This window comes from Equus caballus, chromosome 5, assembly GCF_041296265.1.
Source record: "Equus caballus isolate H_3958 breed thoroughbred chromosome 5, TB-T2T, whole genome shotgun sequence".
In the NCBI taxonomy this organism is placed as follows: Eukaryota; Metazoa; Chordata; class Mammalia; order Perissodactyla; family Equidae; genus Equus; species Equus caballus.
This window is the reverse complement of record NC_091688.1, coordinates 101,992,592-102,017,067: the sequence shown is the minus strand read 5'-3', so window position 1 is coordinate 102,017,067 and position 24,476 is coordinate 101,992,592. Positions and strand designations below refer to the sequence as shown.

The following is a 24,476-nucleotide window of genomic DNA, read 5'->3' as shown; positions in this document are numbered from 1 at the left end:
GTCTGTGTTAACAGTTGTGTCCACTTGTGAAAGGACTACCTGAAGCAAATGCTGGAACATTTTCATCATTCCAGAAAGGTCTGTGGTGCCTCTTTCCAGTCAATCCTATCCCCCATCCCAACCCCCATCTTCCCGCCCAGAGGCGATCACTCTCTGACTTCTGTTGCCATAGATCATACACAGTGCCATTTAAAAAATATTTATTTATTTTATTTTTTAATGAGGTTTTATTTTTTTTTGGTGAGGAAGATTGTCCCTGAGCTAACATCTGTGCCAATCTTTCCTCTATTTTGTATGTGGGATGGTGCTGCAGCATGGGTTAATGAGCAGTGTGTATGTCCATGACCAGGATCTGAACCTGCGAACCCTGGGCCATGGAAGGGGAGCACATGAACTTAACCACTATGCCACCAGGCCAGCAGCACAGGGCCATGTTTAAAAGCATGTATTCATTGTAATCTGTGTAAATCCAAGAAGGGTTACACTTTATTCAGGACTGTGCTTTTAAAAATTAAGAGGCTGGAGTTAGGAGCAGCTTTTCTCCTCACCTTGAGCGAATCCTTGGACGTGCTGGGCCTTGATGACCTCATCTCTAGAATGAGTGTAATAATAGTAATTCCTACCACGTGGCAGAAAATGGGAATAGTACTAGCGCACGTTGATTGTCCACTGTTGGCCAGGCACTCTTCTAACCACTCTACTTCGTTATCTTATTTAATCCTTGCAAGAACGCCCTGAGAGAAGACTGTTTTTCCTGTTTTACGCATGACAAAACTGAAGCTCAGAGAGGTGAAGTAACTTGCCTAAGACCACAGAGCTCTCAGTCGTGATTCAAAGTTAGGAGCCTCTGTGTCTAGGGCTTTAACCTAGAGCAGATGGAGGGGTAAAGGACTCTTGTTAACGTATATATGTTATATATGATATTTATGTGATATAACATCGTATATCACATATCGTCATACGTGATATAACAGCCAGCAGAAGTTATTGTTCTTTTAAAGGTAGCACCTATTGGTCAGGGAGTGTTGTCTTCCTTTTTTGTTTTTCATTACCTTTTAAATATTTACATAGAAAAATTCTGTAACTCCTGAGAATACTTGACATCAGTGGATATCTGCAAATTAGAACATTAGATTAAGATTAAGATGGTGCTAACAACAGGAAATATGAAAAGAAACCTACTAGTTTCTTTCCCATAGAAAAATATTGAGATGCAGCTATAATAATATACTTATTATTTTTTAACATATAATTATGAATGATAAAACAGTAATTATTAACTGAGGATATAATTGTTAATAGTGTAATTTTAATTTTCATAGCTACCATTTGAGTGCCTACTATGTGCCAAGCATATGCTCAGCATTTGACATATACTATTTCTGATCCTCACTATAATTCTGCAGAATAGGCATTGTATTAGTTATTCATTGCTGTGTAACAAATAACCCCCAAATTTAGCAGTTTCAAACAGCACACATTTACTATCTCTCCTGTTTTCTGAGGATCAGGCATTTGTGAGAGGCTCTGCTTAGTGGTTCATGAGATTGCATTCAAGCTGTTGGCTGGGTCTGCAGCCCCTGAGGGCTTGACTAGGGCTGGAAGTTCTGCTTCCAGGCTCACTTGTTGACACATGAGCATCTCCATAGGGCTGCTCACAACACAGCCTCCCCAGAATGCGTGGTGAGAGGATGCCCACGGGGGGAGTCACAGTCTTCTGGAACCTCCTCTCAGAGGTGAGATGCCATCACTTTTGCGCTCTGCTATTGGTCACAGAGATTGACCCTGGGAAAAATGGGAAAATGTGGGAGGGGACACACAAGGGTGTGAACGCCAGGAGCGGGTGATCATGGGGGTCGTCTTGGAGACTGTCTACCATGGGCATTATTAGCGTCATCTTACGGATGGGAAATGGATGCCCAGAGAGTTCAGCGAATTCCCAAGGTTGTGTGTCCAGGAGGTGAGTGAGCTGGGACTTGAACACTGAGCTGGTTGACAGCACTGCCTGCATGCTTTCCAGAATGCCCGATGCGGGGAAGCCTGAGAGAAGAGTGAAGCACGTGCAGACCTGGCCTCACGTGGCAGCGTGTCCTGAGGGTGCCATATTGCTGTCTGCTCGTAGGACCTCCCTACCTTTGTATACCTGTATGTCCCCGAGGCGCTGGGCATAAACCACATTTGACTAATTCAGTTTTGTTTAAAATGTATTATGGGAGTTCAGTATTTAAAAGACTTCTGCTTACATCTTCCTCTGTCTCTCTGTTGGTAATTTGTAATCAGATTTAAAATAAATGTTCAGATCCTGGAGCACACGATAGTATTCTGTTGTGTGTGAATGAAACTAACCTGAGGGGGAGATTTTGCTTTTGTCTTGTAGGGTAAGTGGGTTATTAAATCCCATTTAAAAATATGCTGAGATCCACAGAGGACACTGACAAACCACGTGAAAGTCTCGTCGTGTTTAGGATTCTGGGGCTTGGTGTAGAGACGGTGTTTCCTCGGACCAGCCCAAGCCACCCTGGCTTACCACATCCAGAGAAGGACATTTTTATAGTTGCCCCCACTGCAAGAGGACCTGACCACTGAGATAAATCTCCCTGTCATGACCTACTTAAGGGAATTTCATTTTAGGGAAAGAATTCAGCAAGATTACATGGTCTCTAGCTGGCCCATTAAAAACGTGAACGTTTACCTACTTTTAAATGTCCATACCAAGCAAGCAGTAGAAGTTACGAGGACTTCTCAAGTGCCTTTTCTTTGGAGATCTTGGAATATTTTACAGAAATAGGAAAATGTCACCTTCCTAGTCCTGTTCATCAATTCCTGCTTTCTATTATGAATTTACCAGTTTGTCCTATTCATGTTAAGGGAACTCTTTATTCATTCCACTCACGCATTCCTTCAACATTTACTTTATCCCTGCTCTGTGCTGGAAGTAATAGGTATAAAATTCTGTAGTAGAAACTGGCGATAAAAAGAAGAAAAGAGAAACTTCCTGCCCTCAGGGAGCTCACAGTCCGGTGGGAGATTCTAACAAAGAGAAAGATGGTGACAACCCAAGGTGACTTCTGATTTATTAGAAATCACAGGGTGAGAGGGCTTTGTTTAGGAGAGGAGCTGCTGGAGGGTGTCCCAGAGATGAGGGGGAGGAGTTTGCTAAAAGAAGCAGCCGGGGAGCAAGGTGGAGGATTAGGGTAGGAGTGGAGGAATTCCAGGCAGGAATCATTCACAAAGATACAAAAGTGAGAGACAGCACGCCCGCCTGGGAGCAGGTCATCTGGGCTGTAACTGATGCCTTTGTCTCCACCTTCCCCAGTTTCAGCCACTGGAAAGCTGTATTGCTGTAGGACAGTTCCAAGTACAAGAGTGTGTCATTTACCCCAAAGATACCGTATATAGTAAAGAGCTCAAAAGATGGCGGCTTTTGTTATTATTCTCATCACCATGACTATGAGTGTCTTAGAACTGCGCTTTCTGCCTGGTGTTTGTCATGACTTTCGGGAGCAGCACATCCGGGATGCATCGCATGCACTCCGCGTGAGTCAGGTGTGGGAGCATCTTATGTCCCACTGCTTCCCGTGAATCGCACCTGCCGAACGCTGATTCTCTCAGTGTCCTTCAGATTTGCAGGAGCCACGAGTTCTCCTGTGCTCGGTTTATAGCAATAAGCTTTCCACCTCTTTGTATCTTGAGGCCCTGTTAAAAATAGCAAAATAAAGATCTTTCTCTTTTTTGTGTGGTGAGTTAGAAATACCCCAGAGGCCAGGGGAGGCTCTGCAGGAGAGGAGAGCAAACTGGGAAGAATCCATGTGACCCAGAGGCCTAATGGGCCTTCAAACAGGTGAAAGGACCTTGGTGGGATTAAGAAGAATGCTATGTACCGTGGTGTTTATATTCCTATAAGCACTTTTAAATACATTACCAGAGTGGAGCGTTTACTTAGTGAGCTGTGGCCATATTTACTATCTATTTTACACACGAGAGAGCCTGAGAAGGCAGAGGTAGGGGGATGTCATTTCCCCAAGGAGCAGCTGTTCCAGGCCTGGAACCCCACATTCCTTCTCTTGCTGTGAATCTCAAACTTGTGCAAGTCTGGGTTGGACTGGAACCAGCACTCCTGGGTTTGGCCCCGCTCTGCCACCACTAATGAGTCCAGGAACTTGGACAAGTTGCCAAACGTCTCTAAACTTGTGTTTTCTTCTCTGCAGCATGGAGAGAGGAGGACTGAGGCCCTCCCAGCTGTGCAGCCCGTGGTTCCTAGAAACAGAAGCGGGTAGGGCCGTGGGGTGGGTGGGGGGGATGACAGGAGGAACCAGCTGCTGCAGTCACAGAGACTAGCTGTGTGGCAAGGCACAGTCCCTCCCTGACCCTCGCTCTTCACCCCGGTGGCTGGGAAACTGGGCGTGTTTGGCTCTTCAGGTACCTTTGCCAAGGACCACCTGGCGGAAGAGAGCAGGAGGCAGCAGGGCGCATTTCAGGCTGGATTCACTTTTATTTTGTCAGCCACGGTGGGTATGGCTTCCCCGTCCCAGCCGTGGTGGACACAGCGTCCAGTGGGAAGAGTGTTTCTTTGAGGGGTGACTGACTGTGCTTTTAGGTAGTAAACGTCTTCTGGGCACAGCGTCGTGGGAGAGTTCAGTATTGAGGGCAGTGAGGCGTGAAACCTCAGACTTCTGTGGACCTCCCGCTGCCAGTGATGTCAGAGGCTTGCTGTTCAGAGGTCCTGGCTCCGCTTCCAGGGTGCGGGGAGAGGGCGGGAGACCCGGTGAAACCCAGCTCCTGGAAGGGTGCACGTAGAATCGGGCAGAGAGGGGAAAAGGACGCGTTCAATTCAGCCTTGAAGACAATTATTCACTTGCTTGCCTGGGATTGCTTACATGTCAGGTGACCAGAAAAGAGCCCGCTTTGTGATAAGTTTATTTCAAATGTATCTCCATGATGTCTAGACTGAAGAGCTTTTGCTTTTTGTGGGTTTCCTTGTTTTGATTTTTAATCTTTGTTTGTTTCATGGATTCCTTTTTGTTTTCTGGGCTTCTTTGCTGGATTTATAGGCTTCAGTGTTTGTAGGAAATAAGAGGAGTCTTTTCGTTCAATGACTGACATCGAGGGTATTGGTGGTCTCTGGATGCTTCTACCAAAGCGAGTCAACAGATGTGTTCCAAAAGTTGATACTGTAAGAGAAAGCAAGTTGACGGTGATGGCGAATGCCATTGTGTTGCTCTCTGCATCAACCCCTGTCATTCATTCCTTCATTCCTGTACATGTAACCTCCCACCCCCTTCGCACATTGCACGTCTTACGTTTGTGCAGTTGATTTTTGTGACCCTGATGTCTATTCCTATCTTGTTCAGGGTGGGCTTCTACAGCACGGGGGCGATTCCTAGGCTAGGTGGGTGAAAGAGGAAAAAGAGGGAAGGAGGAGCAAAGAGAATCTGATTCTTCATTGTTTATACACAAAAACCGCTACCCTGTGCATAATCCCTCCTTCAAGGCAACAGATTACGAGCTGGCAAAGTGAGAAAGATGGAAATGGTCGTTACAAATCGCCTACAAATTGTAGAATAAAAACTGGCTTTTATTTGAGTTGGCCCTTAGGTTGGAATCTACTTGGCCAGAAGGTCAAAACCCCTTCTCTGGCAAGAGCGATACATCTTGAATGTATTTCGTTATTTTGCCAAGTAGACTAAAGTCCTTCAAATCTTTGACGGGAGTGTGGGAAATCCTACAGAACTTGTTTCTCCTTGGTCTAGAAAACTCTTGGACATGAATTACAGCAGCTTTTAGGTCAGATTATTTAAGCCAGCTTCGAATACCTTTATTAAAACGTATTTGGAGGACAAATAACATGGGCAAAGTCTGATGGCATGATTGTATTTTATATAAGTGTGTGATTTGACCAGGGTTTGGGAAAGTTATAAAGGATTTTAGGTAAAATCTCATAATTCTCAAGGTAGAGATGGCAACCAACACCATGGTAGGGGGCTGACAGAGATCCTTGGACAGAATTATCGTGTGTTGCATTCTTGTGATATGCTCATGTTCTTCTTGAACACATGCCTATCACTCAGATTTAGAAATATGAATAATAGTTATCCACATTTTTCTTCATTGTGGCTGGTTGGGTAGTGGGATATAATCTTGTCTTTAAGTTGGCTACATTTCTGGACTTGGAACTTTGGGGTAAAGGCTAACACCCACCTCCCACTCAAGAAAATAAGCCCTGTATCTTGGTTCATTAAAAAGATGGTTAGAACTTAGAAAGAGGACCACCTCTGTTTGCCAAGTTGGAGTTTCAAGTTGAGGCAGGATGGAGTTAGGCTGAGATTCTGGCATGTGGAGTCTCCCAGATGGAGAAGGTGAAGTCCAAGAGTTGATATCCACTCTTCTCAATTAAGCACCCAGTACACCATTTGCCTCTTCCTGAAGTCATTGAATCACAGATTGTTTGAGCTGATAGAGAATTTTGAGGTGCTCTGTCAGTCTCTTCTCTCTCTCGTTTTACCATAAGGGATCCAAGGCTCAGAGAAATCGTTGGCCCTGAATACTTAGTCAGCTATTAAATAGATGTGCCCTTTTGAAAATTCTTGGAAAATTTTAGAATTTTTTTCTTTTCATCTTGATTCTAGATACACTTTTCTATTTTATCTTACCTTTTTAATTTTCTCTGATACTAGGTATGTCTTCTGCTCAGGAAGTAATGCCCAGAGATGTCTTAGAGATGGCATCCATGAGATTAGAGCTATGACTCCTCTGGGTCCTGGATGGCCTCTGTTCAGTACAGGTGATCACAGAGTCGCTTGAGGGCCTTAGAGGTCTTTCTCCCCAACCTCCTACATGACGCGTGCTTCCATCCGCAGTGTCCTGCATGGGCTGAGTCCTTGAATCCTCATTCACAGTGTGCTTCCTCTTTGACCAAAGCGGCCAATCCCCTTACTAAACAGGTTTCATATCATGTCATATTCTCTCAATAACTTCTACCATATTGTTAAAAGAAACATACAAATAAGTAACACACATGCACTTTGGGAAGCTGTTCGGTAGGAGGTGGAATTTTCAAATGGCTTCTCCGGTGCCTGGACCACCAGGGCTTCACCTGGAGTGTGACAGTGTTTCTGGAAATACGAGCAGGACCCCTCCAGTGCTGTATAACTTTATGTTCCACAACTTGAACTCCATGCTGTCTGAAACCTCCCTCAGTATATCCTGGGTCCCTCTTTGACTCTGAAAGATTTCCTTAACACTTGGTAGGCACTAGAGAATGCTTCCTCCCCCTTCCCCTTCATTTTAAATTGATGTTGAGCTTAAGCGTTCCTTCCTCATTTAATCAAGGAGCTGGATTCTGTTTCCTAATAACGTGTTCAGGGTAGGATGGTGATGTTGGTGAAGCCGAAGAGCTGATTGGTAGGATGCTGGGGAAAAACTGACTGGTTCCTGGTTCCTTTATGAGACAGCCTGAAAATTTCTCATAAGCAGAGGTGAGCCAGTCCCTGGAAATGCTGGGTGGTGTGTGAACACATTCACCCCTCTGCTCCAGGGGCCTGCTCTCTCAGAGGCCCTGAAGTGTGCCTTGCACATTCCCACCTCACCTGGGAGCCTTATTCCAAATGCTGAATAAGGGGACCGGAGTTCGAGTTCTGACTGTTAATTATTAGCTGTTGAGCTTGGGTAAATCCCTTAATCTCCTGGAGGTTAATAATAATTACCCCAGAGAGCTATTAAATGCGTCAAATGAAGTAATAGGTGTGGGAATGCTTTGTAGACGCTACCAGGTCAGAGGAAGGCGAGCTGTTATAATTAACAGTCTTTTCTCTAAGATTTCCGCGGTTCCTTCAGTTCTCACAATTTTGCCTGCTCTGCACTCACTGCCCTTCGGCCCTTTCACATGCCCGTCTGGGATGCTGGTTATCCCTCCCCTGGCTAGAGCTGCTCTCCAGCAAGTCTGCAGTTTCAATATTTTGAATTAATTTTTTACTATTTAAAAAAATATAGAATATCCTTTGATAAAATGAAAGGATATGCATAGCATGTATAGATTTTAAAGCGTAAGACTGTGTTTTATTCAGCGTTTATTGAGCACTTATGAAATGCCTGACATTGTGCCAGGTCCCAGGATATCCAGACAAATAAGACATCCCTGCCGTGGGATAGCCCCCCCTCTGGGGTTGGGGGCAGAGGGCAGGGTTCCTATTGATGATCACGCAAAGCAGGAGAGAGCTTTTCTACTTACGGTGAGATGCAGGCTACATCCTGAAAGTGTCCTTCTTCTAGATTGTTGAGTCACTCACTGTTTTCAGTCTTCTTTTGTTTGTGTACTCATTTCTCAGTTCCCTCGCCCTTTTTTCTAAAATGTAAGCTCAATGAGTCTTGAAACTATACCTTCTATAAAAACGTTTTGAGCACCGGCTGTGGTGCTAGGTGCCCGATAGAATATCAGCCCTGGAGGGTGGGGATCGTGTCTCTCTTGTTTGATGATACATCCCTAGGACAGAATCTGGCATATAAAGGCCCTTAGTAAATGTCTGTCCAATGAGCTGTCACCTTGTATTAGTTAATACTAGATGTCATCACTGATAATCCTCGAAAACTCAGTGCCTTAATACAATAAAAGTGTATTTCTTGCTCATGTAAAGACCCATCTGTGGTAGACTGGGAGATGCTCCACTCGGTCATTCAGGGACCCAGGCTGAGGGAGGTTCTGCCATCCTCAACCGGTGGCTTCTACCGTTCCGTAATTTACTGTCAATCTCCAGCCAGCAGACGGAGAGAGGGAGAATGTGGAGGGTTATGAGGGGGGCACTTTTGGCCAGAACTCACTTTGTTCCCTGACCACATTTAGACGACTGGGGTGGGGTTGCAGTGAGACACGTGGATCCTTGCTGGCCGCTTCCTAGCGATAACTGCATCTTGAAAGGGATGCGCAATCTTTGGACGGCTGGTCTTCTCTGCCTTATAGACCAGGTACCAATTGTTTTCTCTTTACAGGTGTTTCTCCCATAACCGGTGAACTCCTTGGGAGCAAAGGCTAGATCTTATTCAATTCTTTATCCTAGTTCCCAGAGTACTATAACAGTTCCATAAATGCTTTCTGAAATGAAATAACTAGTTTTTCTGTTGGGTACCTGGCACCATAATAGATGCTTAAAATTTTTTGTTGGAAGAATAAAGGAAGAAGAAACCATTTGCTAGAATAAAGATGTGCCAAATATGGGACCTGGTGCTAATATGGTATGTATCCAATAAGCAAGCAATCATTGAAAAAAGAAAGAGAGAGAAAAAAAGAAGGAGAAAAGACGAAGAGAAGACAAAGAAAGGGAGAGAGGAGAAGAAAAGAAGGAAGGAGGAGAAACAAACAAAAGGAGAGACAATGAAGGAGATAGAAGAAAGGAGGGGTGAAAGGGGAGGGAAGAGGAGCGGGGAAGGAGAGGGAGAGAAGGAGGAACGGAGAGAGAAAGAGGCTGGAGAGAGTGGGTGAAAGAGGGAGACAGAAACAGTGGGCGAGGGAGAGAAGGGAAGGGGAGGAGGGAGAGAGAGAAAGAGAGCACAGGAGGTTCCTGAGAGGTGACTTGTGTGACCTCACCCTCACTGAAGAGAAGGGTTCCCCTGCTCGGAGGTCAGGAAAGGCTTCTCAGAACCACCTTGCTCTTTGACGTCAGCCCTTCCTGGTCCTTCTGCCTAACCTCTGTGACTTTATGATCTGCCCACCCAATACGGCACAGAAATGTCTCCCTGTCCTCTGACGGGGAAACGAAGTTAATAAATCTCCCAGAAAGTGTGTGCTTCTCTATGGAAACAGTAGATAAAGTACCCCTGCCACCCATGGAGAAGTGCCAGAGGGGGCAGAGCACCAGGTCACACGCGACCTGCTCCTGGCAGTGTGCTTCTGCTCGGGTCAGGTGGTTCCGCGCAGATCTGGGGTGTAGACCTTATGGCCTCAGAGGGCTGTGGATACTGTGTTTATTTCCCCTCCCTAATGAGTCTCTTTGCTTCTGGCTCATTGAGTTCTCCACAAGATCCACAGTGAGAAGCTTTTTGGTGAAGTGATGGATGGCACTGCACACACAGGCCTGGCTGTGCCACTCAGTTGCTGCCGGAGCCCCACCACCAGCCCGACCTTCGGCTGCAGCCTGGCCGTGCGCACGCACGCATGCACACACACAAACACACACACGTACACACACACATACACGCTGCAGCCTTTGCCTTCTGTTTCCTGTTGTGCCTTAAACATGTCCCCGCTTCGTGCCTCCTTTTTGCACACTGTGGAGGGCAGTGCGTTTCAGCAAGCGCTCTCACACATTAGCTCTGTACTGGGGATGCTGATGTGCCTGTTTCATACACGAGAAGCGAGGCCGGGAAGGGACCGTGTCTTGTGCTTGATGCTGGTGTCGCGCCACGGTGTCAGAGCCTGAATCCAGGCCTCCTGTCAGCAGTGCTCCAGCTGCTGTGGAAGATGCGGCCATGAATTCTAATGGCATCCCGTGGATATTGGGTGCGTGGGTCCCCGGCACCGAGCTGCATCTGGATGACCGGAGTCTGTCGGTGGAGCTGCACCAAGAGGAGGAGAGGCAATGGTTTTCATTCTCTGTACAGACACCTCCTTGTGCTTGCTTGGGTTTTACAGAGTTCTTCCAATTTCTCCGTAGGATTGGCCAAAGCGGTTTCGACATTGCTGTAAAATTGCTAAAACCATAAACTGTTACTCTCGGTTTTCATATCAGACCAGATGAAGGGGTGGAGCAGCTCCTCGACGTTAGAGGAGGGAAAATCACTTAAATAGCAGGCCGGACGCCATATGGCAGGTTCTTTTCCTTTAGAGAGTGTGTCACTTCTGCCCTCTAGATTCCAGTAACCGTCTGTCACCACAAAATCCGGGGCTGGAAGAAGTGTCGAGGGATTTAGGATGTCGTGAGGCTGGCGTTGCTGAAGTTAACCCCGTAAGACAGGTCTGTTTACTCCTCCTTCCAAATTCTGTGCTCACCACCGAGTCTGAGTTGCTTTGACGAGAGGTATTCCAAGAGGCCCTTCTGCCATCATGGAGAGGAGGTGTCACTGTGTGGACTTCCTTTTCCCTGGCCCACCTTCTGGTAACTGTGCATCAGAGGGCGACGCTGAGGGCGGGGAGAGCCTCAGGCATTTTAGAGAACGGGCAGGGCTGCCCCTATCCCATGGACTGGGAAACTGAGGCCAGTATTATTAACACTAATGAGATTGTTGTTTTCCTATGGTAGAAGTTATATAGAGAAGAAGACAAAAACAATCTGTAATCTCACGTCTACGAGTAAGCCGCTATTCATATTTTTAGCTTCCACCAGTCTGTTTTCTATTCATACGTATCATACATCCTGTCTGTTGCCTGTTGGTTGTCATACTTTGGCGGCTGTGTGTTGCTGCGATGCTGAAAGCTATGCCACTGGGATTTCACATTCCACAGGGTCCCCCATGGTGGACAGGTTTCAGCAGAGCTACCAGACTGGATGGACTGGGAGGAAGGACCTGGCCACCCACTTCTGGAAAGTTGGCCTTGAAAGCCCTGTGAACAGCAGCGGAGCGCTGTCTGAAGGTGAGAGGATGGCGCAGAAAGACCAGGCAGGAATTCACTCCACGGCTCTAACAACAATTACTATATATTAAGTTTACGTCTTACTGTCTGTTTTGAAATGTAGTTTTTTAAAATTTAAGTATCTCATGAATATTTCCTCATAGTGTCATTTCTTCATCATTCATGGAACAAATAATGGTAACAGCTAACACTTCACGTGGCTCCTGCTGCGGGCCAGGCACTCTTCTATACACATTGCATACTCTTCATCCTTAAAACAACCTGATGAAGTAGTGTTGTTATGACCCCACTTTACAAACGAGAACACTGAGGCACAGAGGGGCTGCACAGTCTGCAGGTCATGCAGTGAGGGAGTGGGGGAGCCAGAGCAGGCTCCCGGGCGGTGTGACCTTCTCTGTCCCCCGGGACCTCGCGGGGCTCCTGGCCTGCAGTAAGTAGCTACCCTGAGTGCGGAATGAGTGTTGGTGTTTACAAGACTGACTTGGGGAATGAGAGGGGGTCCTGCTGGTTTGGGGCGTGGCTGCGACTCATCCTTGTCATGTGGATTATTCACCCTCTGCTCTGTGCCGCTGGGGACTCTGACCCGGCAGCTGATCGCCTACAGAACGTCTTTACGTTTGGCCTTGGGTGTTGCTGGCTGCTCCCCTGCATCCCCAGTTTACACTCCTTGACTAAGTCGGTACTGTGTCGGCCGCTGTAACAGAGGATGCTTCGGGGTCTGGAGTGCTCCTGCATGGTTTTGGGATTTCTAGCCAGATGGACTCAGTAAAAATTAATTCCACTTTTCAGATTCTAAGAATGTCTTTAACTATTTTAGCGAGAAGAATTCACCTTAAATCAATGAACAGAGTCTGATTCTAAATGAATTTTTGAATTCCAAAAAAGCCCCAAAATACTATCCTGATTTTCAAGTAAAAGCTCTTTTTATGAATTTTTTTTTCTAAAGGGCACAAAATTAAGCTTCTTAAGTATGTATTTTGTTTCTCTGAGGTCCAGTATAACCCATGCTCTAAGGATCATGCACGTCTCTCCGTCCTTTTATTAATGAGGAGCACTCCCGTGAGGTGGAGGTTGTGGTACACAGTGCAAGTAATGGACCCAACGCCCTGCCCTCAGGAAGCTAACGAGCTAGTGAGGAAGACAGAGAAATGAGAGAGAATGGCATTACGATGCTCTAAGCCCCCAGTAAAGTGGAGGAGGAAGGTGCGCGGAAAATGGGAGTAAGGAGAGATGCCTCATGGCGTGTTACTGAGCAGCCAAACCTTGGGAGAGCCAAGTCGTGCTTTCGAGGGCAGGTCTCCAAGGCTTTTCCGAATAGCTTCAGTCTCAGTCCACAGGTGTAGGAGAAGAGCTTATCCTCAGCTCCAAAAGATTCTTTGTCTATTACCTCGTTAAAAGGACAAGAAGGAAGAATTGTCCTCTGCCAAGTTTTAAACGTAATTCAGAGAGTTTCCTGTGAAGTGATGGGATCAACAGTAACCGGGGAAACTGCCCAATCCCAGTTTCATCAGACCTGAGTATGCACTAATAGCGACTCTGTTTTTTGTAGATAGGAGGGCGGCATCTGCGCAGGGCTGGACGCGTCACAGGAGCTTATCGGTTACCTGTAAGTGGCGCTTGTGGTTGAAAGAACCCTGAGCTCAGAGTTAAGAGGTGTGGATCCTAAATCTGTCACTGGCCTCAGCTGGGTCAGAATCGCATTCAGCTCTGTGTTACAGAGACCCGAAAAGTGTTGACTTAAAAAGTTATGGAGAAACACATTACTTAATTTTCTCATGTCAAGAACAGGTGAGCTCCCCAATGTCTTCTGGGGCCCAGACTCCTTTTCTCTTTCCCTCAGTCATCCTCAGGGTGTGCTTGTCATCTTGTGGTCACAGGTGGCTGGTCCACCTTCTGCCTGACGTCCATGTTCTTGACAGGGAGAAGGGAGGACGGCAAAGGGCCGGCCCCACTGAGTCAGCCCCGTTGAAGACCTTGTTCAGAACCCCTCCCCCAGTTACTTCCAAGTTCATCTCATGGGCTGAACTGTGTCCCATGACCGCCCCCGCTGCAAGGGCGGCTCGGTTTTAGGAGATTTTCAGCCTAGCACGATGCTGTCTCCAGTAGGTTTCCGTGGCGAAGGGAAAGAGGAAGATTGGCTGTTGGGTAGACATCTGACAATCTCTGTCGTATCCTCTCTAAATGGACTAAATCGGTGGTTAGCTAATGTTTTTTATAATGCACCCTCCTCCCCTTTTCTTCATTAAATCTTCATAGGTCCAGTTACCAGATGGAGGAAAAAGTGTATTTTCTTTGATAGAAGTCGGAGTTGGGGTGCCAGGGTGATTTTCCCTTCCTGTCTCCCTCTTGATGATGTCATTCATCTGAATTGTAATCAGGTTCATTTGTTTAGTTTGTATTCCATTTTAGGTTGATTTTTACCCATCCTTATTGATTTTATTTACCTACCTATGTGTTTGTTTATGTGTGAAAGAATATATTTTTTAAAATTTTTATTGAGTTTATGATAGTTTCACCTTGTGAAATTTCAGCTGTACATTATTTTTGTTTGTCAGTCATGTTGTAGGTGCACCATTTCACCCTTTTGCCCACCCCCATCCTCCCTTTCCCCTGGTAGCCACTAATCTGTTCTCTTTGTCTACATGTTTAACTTCCACATATGAGTGGAGTCATACAGAGACTGTCTTTCTCTATCTGGCTTATTTCACTTAACATAATTCCCTCAAGGTCCATCCATGTTGTTGTTAATGGGACGATTTTATTCTTTTTCATGACTGAGTAGTATTCCATTGTGTGTGTGTGTGTGTGTGTGTGTGTGTGTGTATACCACATCTTCTTTATCCAATCATCAGTTGATGGGCACTTGGGTTGCTTCCACGTCTCGGCTATTGTAAATAATACTGCAATGAACATAGGGTTGCGTGGGACTTTTGGAATTGCTAAGTTCAAGTTCTTTGGATTGAAACAATAAGTTTTTAAAAGTCAGAGCTATACAGAAAGGAATTCTCAAAGATGTGTCCCTGCTCACCATCCTCTGCCCCACCCCACCCCCCGTCAGCCCCCCTTCATCCATACTCACCCCACTCCAGAGGCAGTCAGTCTTACTGGTTCCTGCTGTAACCTTCTGATGCTCCTTTTGGCACTGCTGTGCCGACACCTGTGTATTTTCTCATTTCCCCTCCTTAGAAATGGTAGTGCACCGTAGTTCTCTTTTACACTTGAGGGTCTGTGTAGATAGTTAAAGAAATAATGGTGAGGCTAGGGAGAATGACAAACGTGCAGTAAGAGAGGAAGCAACCAGACAGTGCAGGAGAGACCACCTCTGCTTGGGAACGGTCTCGTGAAGGAGCTGCCTCTGAGCAGGCTCTTAAGCCTGGGCGATCTGGCAGAGAAGGGAGGGGTGTCCTAGACCTTGGCGGAGGACAGGGGGGGCCAGCCACTGGGCTAGTCGAGTAGTGGAGAAGGGGGCTAGGTTGGGGCGTCTGTTCAGGGGAGCCCCGCGTGGAGGGCACAAACGTCAGCTGGGAGTGGGCATCTCTGGGGAGGAGTGTGATGGGTTTGTGATTCACGGGGAGCAAATCTGCGTGTTGTGTGCTTTTCTTGGTTTACGGGGCTCATTGAGAGTTTAGCAGTTCATTTTAAACGGACGCTGGGCCCACCTGCTCTAGAGAAGGACACTGCGGCCTGGAGGAACAGGGAACGCACCCAAAGTCTCAGAGCCAGGAGGTGGCGGAGTTGGAAATCGCCATGCTCTGGACTCACAATCCCATGCTCTTTTCCTCAGGATCTGAGATTTCCAGAGAACACTAGGCATGTGGTTCTCAGACCTGCCAGTTGTTTCCTTTGCCACCCCGTGTTTGCACCTTTCAGTTCATTGAATCCCAAATCCCAAAATTCAGCCAGACTAACAGCAGCTTTAAACAGCTTGGTGTGGGCTGAATTGTGTTCCCTTCAAAATTCGTATGTTGAAGTCCTCACCCCCAGTACCTCAAAATATAAGCGTATTTGGAGACTGGGCCTTTAAAGAAGAAATTAAGTTAAAAGAAAGTCATTAGGGAGAGCCCTCATCTAATGTGACTGGCGTCCTTATGAGAAGAGGAGATTAAGCCAGGCGGGCCCAGGGTGGAGACGGCCACCTGCAAGCCAAGGAGAGAGGCCTTGGAAGAAGCCAACCCTGCCGAAGCCTTCATCTAGGCCTTCTGGCCTCCAGAAGGGTGAGAAAATAGGTTTCTGTTGTCTACACCCCGCAGTCTGTGGTACTTTGTTGTGGCAGCCCGAGGCACTAAGACACAGCCCTAGCCTGCTCCCCGGGGCTGCCCCAGGGGGCTCCTACCCAGCCTGGCGTCTTGGCTCCTGGTTGTAGCTCCTCAGCCTCCCTGTGGCTAAGAGCCCTTGCTGGGCCCCGTCTTAGGGCAGCCCCTCAGCCACCTTGCCAAACGAACAGCGGAGGTGAGTCTGCCGGCGTGCAGAGGAGCAGGGAGGCGAGAGGGCGGTCAGGAGCCTGACGGAGCCACGCGCGGCCCGCAAATCCTTCACGGCCTGGGCCCCGCGGGGGCCGTTGAGCTGGGTATCTTTACAGCCGTTTCCAACTGCTAGATTCTATAAGTAATAGGGAAAGTGTTTGTTGGTTTTAAAGGCATACTCAGGGATTTAAAGGTATTTTAAAAACTATATATGTTTTAATTAAAAACTTTTCTTCAAATGCTCTGCCTCACGACAGTCTTTAACGCACCAGGATGTTAAGATTTTAAAATTAGGTGGTGGGATTATGAGTTGTTTTAATATTCTTCTTTATGCCTTTCTACATTTTCAAAGTTTTCTTTAATAAATGTGTGTGACTTTTATGGCCAAGGTTGGGGAAGTTTGGATCATAAAGGTGAAAAAATTCCAATCTTGTGTTAGAGCTAAACAATGGTAAATGACGGGTGAATACAAACCCTTCTTCACTTCAAGGGGTTCCAAAGGAAGACCGCACGTTTTTGAATGAACAAGTAATGAGAATAGTGGACGGGAAGGGAGTATAAAGCTCTTGAAGTCATGAACAGTTAATATTTTTAAAAGTTCCTCCGTAGGTGGAAAAAAATAATAATCTTCCTAACACCATGGTAATGAACAAAGTGTATGCAAGTTTATGTTAATTGATATATAGTGTATAAAAGTGGATGTAGATTTAAAAATAAAATGGGAAAATGCTAGTCAAGTTGAGGATGGAAAAAGCTGTCAAACATGTCTATTTACGGTTTGTCTTTTTGGGTCATGGCAAAGCATTTGTGGTGATGGACTCCCACCATCGTGGAAAAGCTCATTCTGTTGACATTCTGGCTTGGCCTCAGTTGTGCTTGGGAAGAAGAGGCTGAAGACGAGAGTGTAATTTAACATTAGAAAAAAGGAACTGGATTCAGACACTACAGACATAGTCAAATAGTCTCATAAAGAAAATGAGAAAATTTCACCATGACTTACAGCCTGTTCTTCAAGTAGTAAAGCTGTTGTTATTTAAGTCACTAATAATCAAAATAAAACAAGGCACTTGAGATTACTGGGACTATGTAGATGAGAGAATGTTATGATTATTACTGATTACTGGCCAAATGTAATCAAACCTTCCCGTTTAGAGCGCCCTTCGATAATCTGGATTCTTTTTTTTTTTTAAAGATTGGCCCTGAGCTAACATCTGTTGCCGATCTTGTTTTTTTCTTTCTCCCAAGACCCCCTCAGTACATAGTTGTATATTCTAGTTGTGGGTCCTTCTAGTTGTGGCATGTGGGACGCCGCCTCAGCGTGGCCTGATGAGCGGTGCTAGGTCTGTGCCCAGGATCTGAACTGGCGAAACCGTGGGCCGCTGAAGTGGAGCGCCCGAACTTAACCACTTGGCCACGGATTGGCCCCAATAATCTGAATTCTAACTGTCATTTCCGCTGGACCTTATCCAAGCACAGGGAAAATACAACGCCTTTATAACAAGGGAAGAGCAGATCTTGGGGAATGGGATTGCTTTGAGGCCCTTTTCTAGGTCACCAACCAAAACAGACTGGTGATGAAATTCCATCCCTCTCTGTGCACATTTCAGAGTGAACTCCTCGTTGGTACACACAGGGATACAGGTCCTGGTGACCTGAGACGTGCTCTCTGATATTGATTACAGGAGTGGTCACTCCTCCTGTGTCCTCTTTGATAGAAAGCTCAGATTGTGTTGGAAACATATGGTCTCACCTCAGGAGCTCATGTGCTGTCAGGGTGTGTGTGTGTGTGTGTTTGTAAGAGGCATTTTCTGTGTGTCTTGAGTGACCTTTCCCAGAATCTCACCCAGTTGTGGATATTCAGGCCTGTTCCGTGGATTTCTCTTAAATGCAAATCCAGCTGTGTCGGTTCCCTTGACCCCTCCGGTGCCTGCTCAAGGTCAGCTCTGTAGTCGGTGTCCAGAGGGTCGTTACCCAGATGCACCTGGGGGGGCTTAACCCCCGTACCCCACCCTCTCTGTCAGAGTCACGGGGGAGATTCAGATGTGCAAGGGGCCCAGTTAGCGAACTCACTTCCCTCTCCTGAGGTAACTCGATCTTGTCAAACAATGCTTTCTACAGAACATATGTGCTTTAGTTTTATTTTAAGGTTCTGAAAGAACATTCTTGATTTTGCTCACCAGTGAGGCGTGTGCACAAAGAAGAAAACCCTCTTTCGGTTATACACGAAACTTTATTATTTTTTTGTCGAAAGAATTATTATTTTTTTGGTCAGAAGAAAAGCCACAAATTTTCCCAAGTCAAAACAGAAGCGAATAGTGCAATGTCACTTTATCCAGAGCCAAAGGCCAGGGAGAAAAGCTGTGAAAATTGAATTCAGAGGAGCCCAGGAGGAAACCAAAATGACTCCCCCAGAAATGAGGATGCGGCTATCGTTCCTTGGCTGGATTTTGGGAGGAGAAGAGACAATAAGAATTATTTTAAAAGACAAAACATGAAGCCGCTCAGATGATGAACCTCTTTCTCTGTAACACTCACCCGGACGCTCTAGGTCTCATTTATGCTGGGAACGAGGTAATGTCTCCTAGGCGTGGGGTGGTCTAGGTGGACGGTGGGGGTTACCTCTCCTGGGACCATGGTGGGTGGCAGCACGCTGGGCAGGAACTTGAGGACGCCCCTGGAGGTGAGTCTAACAGGTGAAGAATATGGGCTTTGGCGGCCTACTCTTGGCTCTGTTGTGCAACCTCAGGCAAGTGGCTTCAGCTTTCTGAGTCTGCTTGCCTCTCCGACACGGGCGCCATTGATGCTCACCTCACAGAGTTGTTTTCAAAATGAAATGGAACCACTGTGTCAAGTGTCTAGTGCATGCCAGGCGTGTCACGGACACTCAAGTTGTGCTTGTTATTTTGTGATTGCAAAAGACAGCTCTTCCACAGACCTGCGACCTTGGCTGAGTCATGCTGTGTAGCTGACTGAGCGTTGCTTTTTTATCTGTAAAATGTGAGATTAAGCTGCGATCCCTTTGGTTATAAAATTAAGTGAGTTTTTGAAGCCCCTATTAAAACCTTGGAAACTCTGCGCCTGGCAGTGGGCAGGTTTGCCCGAGTTCAGGTTCAGTTCTTGCCAGGAGGTTCCAGAGCTTGTCTGTGGTCTCAGGCAGCTGTCTTCATCCCGGCCCCACGGCAAGAGGAAGAACTCTGTCCTTATTGCTCTTCAGTCTCATTATGAATCTAAAAATCCTCCCGTATCCAAAATCTATGTTCTCCTGAGTCACAAACCCTTCATAACTTTAAGTTAATATCTAGTGCATTGTGAGTGCGTTGTCGCTTCTGGACTATTTTGATTTATATTATGAAACTGGCTCCTGAGAATGACTCTGTGGGGCAGGTCCATTATCACCCCCAATTGACAGATGAGGAAGCTGAGGTCAGGATTTGCCAAGATCAAATAGCCAAGAATTGGCAGGTGGTGCAGCTCATACTTAGGTCTTTCAGTGCAAAAAGCACATGTTTCTCTCACTGAACCAGGCTCTCTTATGAAGTGCTGGAGCCTTTTGTTTCTAAATGAAGAGGCGAAGCAAAGAAAAGGATGAGGTCACCCTTGGAAATAGGACAGAAATGCTGATTCCTCCATGACTCATGAGCTCGGGCCTGTGATTCCCAGCATCTTTTTATATGAGGACTTAGTCTTTTTTTTGTAAGAGAAGTTTATTATTTTATTATGTAGGTAAAATACAGACGAGCAAAAAAGAGGATAATAAAAAGTATTCCAACTCCAGGGAATGTTGCCTTCATACTGTTAACATTGGGACGTAAAACTCTCCCAAATTTTTTCTTAGTGGTATGTTGGTGGGTATATGAATATGTATTGAACAAAGTCTCCTTAATTTGCACATACTGTTAAGAACCCATCTTTAGTAACAGAAAACGATAGAGGTTGCCCACGGATAGTTGTGTGGCGCCCAGATTATGCACCTCCTCAGAATGGCTCACAACTTGCTTCCCAGGCCCGAGGCTGCTTGCTCGGTGGAGAGCTGGCTGTCCTTACCACCGCCTCGTTCCCCTGGACAAGCCTGCAGCCCAGCATCCGTGGCTCCCGCTGGGCAGAGCCCAGCAGTGTGGGCACCTAGGCCTGACTCCATCCGTACCTGGAAGGCAGTGCTCCCACCCTGCCGGGGCTCCGGTGAAGCTCTGTGCGGGGGGTGGGCACCGGCCTCCAGGCGCTCTCCGTGGGGCTGGCTCATACAACCCAGATGTGCAGAGGATTCAAGGCCCGTGGGAGGCCCTTGGCCAAGGGGAGGCGGGAGAGAAGGAGGCTGTGCTGAAGCCACGGTGGGTTCTGTACAGCCTTGTGCTGATGACCGACCGGCCAGCAGTTCCTTGTGGCATTGTGACTGCTTGGGACCACTAAGTTGCCTCGATTCTGCTTTGTCTCTGTTCCTAGCTCACCTCTCTTCTTCCCTCCTACTTCCTACCTTGGGGTTGCACCCTCCTCCTCCCATAAAGCTTTAATATACTTTTTCCTCAGGCGCTTGTCTGTTAACCTAGGAAACGGAGCTGAGCGGATGCTCATTACATTTATAGCATCTCTCTGTTCAGTAAGTACTTGTGAAAAAAATACTAGAAATACAGTCGCTTTTAGTAAATGTGGATTTTATTAATGACAACAGCATCTGTATGCATTTGGAAAAAAGTGGTATATGGAAGTTGTCTTCAGATGCCATTTCGTGATGGGTGGGTTCAAGGGCCCCTGGAAGCCACCCCATGCCTCTCCCTTCCGCCTTGTCCCCAGGAAGGTCTGGGAGCCATGGCTGGGACGTTTGGCTGAGATACAGTCGTCACAGCTGTGTTGCCCTCCACTTGACCTTCTTGCTGCAGTTAAAGACCCTCAGAAAGAAGCCTCCTTCCGTGCGGCCTCTTCCTCCTGCTGCCTTTCAAGTGTGTGAAGCCTCGTGGCCTGTGCACATTTTCCCAGAGCGAGGCGCTGTGCACATCTGGGTCGACTTTATTCCAGTTTTCTTTTCTTTTCTTTTTTCTTCAGTCAATCAGTATGAGTAACTGCGACATGAAACCGTGAAGAAAATGGAATAAATATGTTGGAAATGCCAGAAAGTGATCTGTAGTTGTTCATTCTCCTCAGTCTTACTTCCTGGGCTTATTTATAAGCATTCAAAGAGTTTCAACAATCCTTAAGAGTGGTTGGCGTGCCGCAAAAAAAATAGGATCTGTTCTCTAATAGGAAGGAGCTTGTAACGCTGTGTTTCCTGGTCTGAAAGCGTATGGGGGCGCGAGGGGGAGCGAGGGGAAACCAGCCTCAGGGACAGGACCTCGCATGTGCTGACTCACCTTCTCTCCGTAAGGCACTTACTTGGTTACGTCATTCTGTGCTCTTCATCTAGGAAGCGGCGTCCACGGAGCTCCTTGTTGTTTCTCGAGGCCAGGGGTTTGTCTCTCCTGACTTTGTGTTCCCCAGTGTGCTGACATCTCACTGGGACTGCCTAAACTCCTTGAATGACGAGGTGGACGGTGAATTTTTCGGTTGGATTGTTCAAGATCGCGGTGTTTCAAAGAGCAGGTGCTAGAAACTCAGTTTATATAAGAACAATTAGCGTGAACAAGACAGTGCATTTGTTTGCACAAGGTGCTATTTCTATTGTCTGTGTTCACGGAAAGGGCTCCTTGGCTGGCTGAGGCAGAAATGAAGTGAGAGGTCAGTGAAGTCCAGGAAGGTGAAGGAAGGCTTTGTCCCAGGGTCTCCTGGGAGTGCAAGGGGATGAGGAAGAGACCGTGGGCTCAGAATTCTGAGTTCCACTCTTGCCTCTTGAAATCTGGTCTAGCCTTTGGGGTCTGTCACCTCCGTGAAGCTTTTCCTGATCCCTGAACCAGATGACTCTCCTCCTGGGACTTCATAACTCTGTGTCCGGACCTTTCTCCTGGCTCTGCTCTGGATGGCCACCTGTGTTGTTGTCTGACACCTTCCATAGATGACTGAATAGGTCTGGACTCTTTCTGACCTGTCCCTGAGACCCCCAGCGTGCCTAGCACCATGCCCTCCACTCAGGCTGCTGTGTATAGGCTTGTGGAAGCAGACTTAGCCACCCGGAGTTTCAGAATGATGAAGACATTCATCCCAAGCAGGCCTTTTGTCATGTAGTGCGTTGAGTAGTGGCTCCTAAAAGGAAGGGTTCACACCCTGGAGTCTGTGAATGTGTCCTTGTTTAGAAAAAGGACCTTGCCAATAGGAGTTGAGGGGTCATGCCTTTGGACTTGTCCCTTTGGCACCCATCCCTTGTGATGTGTAATCCTAGGTTTAATCATGTGTGTTTTGAGTAGCTCACGATGAAATAATTAATTGTACTTGGTATTGATAGGCTTCTGAATGATGATGCTGAATGGCCTCTTGATACCACAGGAGACAGTGATTTTGCTCTATGAGTTTACTAGTTACGTGGATGGAGTGGTGGCCCCTACATGTCCTGATCCCCAGAACCTGTGAATGTGACCTTATTTGGAAATAGGGTCTTTGCAGATATAATTAAGGGTCTCAAGATGAGATCATCCTAAATTACCATAGTGGACGCTGATACCAATGACATGTGTCCTTATAAGAGACAGAAAAGGAGAGACAGAAGGGAAGGCCGTGGGAGGACAGAGGCAAAGATTGGAGTGTTGTGGCCACAAGCCAAGGAATGCCCGGAGCCACCAAATGCTGGAATAGGCAAGGAAGGTTTCTCCTCTGGAACCTGGGGAGGAAGTGTGGCCCTGCTGACGCCTTGACTTCAGACTGAGGCATCCAGAACTGGGAGAGAATAAATTTCTGTTCTTTTAAGTCACCAAGTTTATCACCAGTGTTATGCAGCCCTAGGAGATGAATGTGTGTGGGTTGGGTTGGAATTTCTATTCTACCCCTAGGTAGCTATAAACTCCTTAAGGGCAGGGACTATGGCTGTCTTGTTCCCAGTGGGGCCCCCAGTGCCTAGTAGAGTGACAGACACATAACAGGCCTTCGTTAAATGTTACTTCCCTTTCCCTTCCTTAGTCCCCTATTGCCCAAGGTTACCTTTCTGCTGGTGAGAGCAGAGCTGGTTCCAGAACACACTCGTACTCTTCCTTAATTTCCCCTTTGTGGCACAGCTTGTTAGTTATTTCCCAATATATGTTCTCTTCTTATTTTGAGATGAGGGAGCACCTGATCCTTGACTGGCCTCCCTTTGCAGCTGGGTCTGGCTGTGAGTCTATGTTCTGGCCAGTGGGTGGTAAGTGGAAATGTTATGGGCTAGCTTCTAGGAGCCTTCATTCAAAGACAGCTGGAGGATGCCCCTTCTTCTCATCTTCCCTCCTTCTGTCTGCCTGGCATGCAGATGCTGCGGTTTTGGACCATGAGGACAAGAGCCCCACCCAGGGATGGAGAGCAGTGAGTGGGGCGGGCCTACATCTGCATGTGGAGCAGAGCTCTCATTCCAGCCCTGGGCGGCACGCTTCTGGATTTTTGTGGAGATAAAGCTCTTGTGTAAGCCGCTGTTATTGATTGTGTGTGTGTGTGTATGATTGATCATTGCCTACAACTTCGGGACAGCAGGGGGATTATCTGCTCATTACGTGGTGCCTTCAGCTATCGGAAGGGGCAGAAACCAAACAAGAGGTGCTTTGAGGCTCTTCTTCACTAGGATGTTTCAAAACCTGTGGCCTCAGTTTTTTAACGGAGGAAGCCTGTGGCACAAACTCTGGAGTGAAACAGGGTTTGGACGTTGACTTTGTTCCTCACTCCTGTCGGTGGCCTAACCTCCCTGAGCCTCGGTTTTCTCGTCTGTGAAATGGTGGTGACAGTAACCACCGCCGAGGGTTGTTGTTCTGGGCATTAGAAGGATAGCGTGTCTATCAGTAGATTCGGTTAGTTTCGTATTATCTCTTTATTTTGTTTGGCCTAGTGAAATCACTAAGGCTGCTGTTCCGGGGAAAGGAGGAAACAAAAGCCTGACTGAAGAAAAAGTTTAAGCCATAAAGCCATAAAAGGAACACTTTGACTTATACAAGGGACATGCTGAGGGGGCTGGGGAGGAATTCCTGCTCAAGCTGAGGGTATCAGGTTCAGGCCACGAGGATGAGACTGGATTTTTCTTTTCCTTCAGCAAACATTTCTTGAACTCCCACCGCGTGCCTTGTGTGTGGGAGTATAGAGAGATAAGTTAAGACATGGTCCTGACCTCTACGCTCAGGAGTTCACTGTCCGGAGGGGAAGCTGAAGATTATCAAATGCAAGCGGAAAACCGCTCAAAATGCAGCATTCACAAAGTGCCATGGGGGCACGGGGGTCTGTCTGTGGGAATCGGAGAAAGCCAGACCTGTTCCCACTCAGGCGGGGTCTTGAAGGATGAGCAGGAGTTTGCCAGAAGCGGCCAACAGTCTAGGAAGGCCAGGTCCCATGCACAAAGGTAGAGAGACACCAGAGAGGAACAA

The 24,476-nt window shown here is 47.0% G+C and overlaps 1 protein-coding gene and 1 long non-coding RNA gene across 7 annotated transcripts in view; one reads left to right on the top strand and one right to left on the bottom strand.

The window, feature by feature from the left end:
* The window catches only part of ROR1 (receptor tyrosine kinase like orphan receptor 1), a 358,789-nt gene that overhangs the window by 98,573 nt on the left and 235,740 nt on the right, over positions 1–24,476 (top strand). Inside the window, exon 1 of one of the 6 annotated variants that reach the window (XM_070267558.1) lies at positions 4,193–4,508. The exons of the other annotated variants lie outside the window; for them this stretch is intronic. The gene's annotated coding sequence lies outside the window, so the exon portion shown is untranslated. Of the gene's footprint in view, positions 1–4,192; positions 4,509–24,476 lie in introns of those variants that run through there. 6 annotated transcript variants of the gene reach the window in all.
* Positions 3,943–16,154, bottom strand: LOC102149542 (uncharacterized). The gene is made up of 3 exons (XR_290361.4): positions 15,894–16,154; positions 14,640–14,786; positions 3,943–5,171 (listed from the first exon to the last, which is right to left on the bottom strand). It is a non-coding gene; the product is annotated as an uncharacterized lncRNA (long non-coding RNA).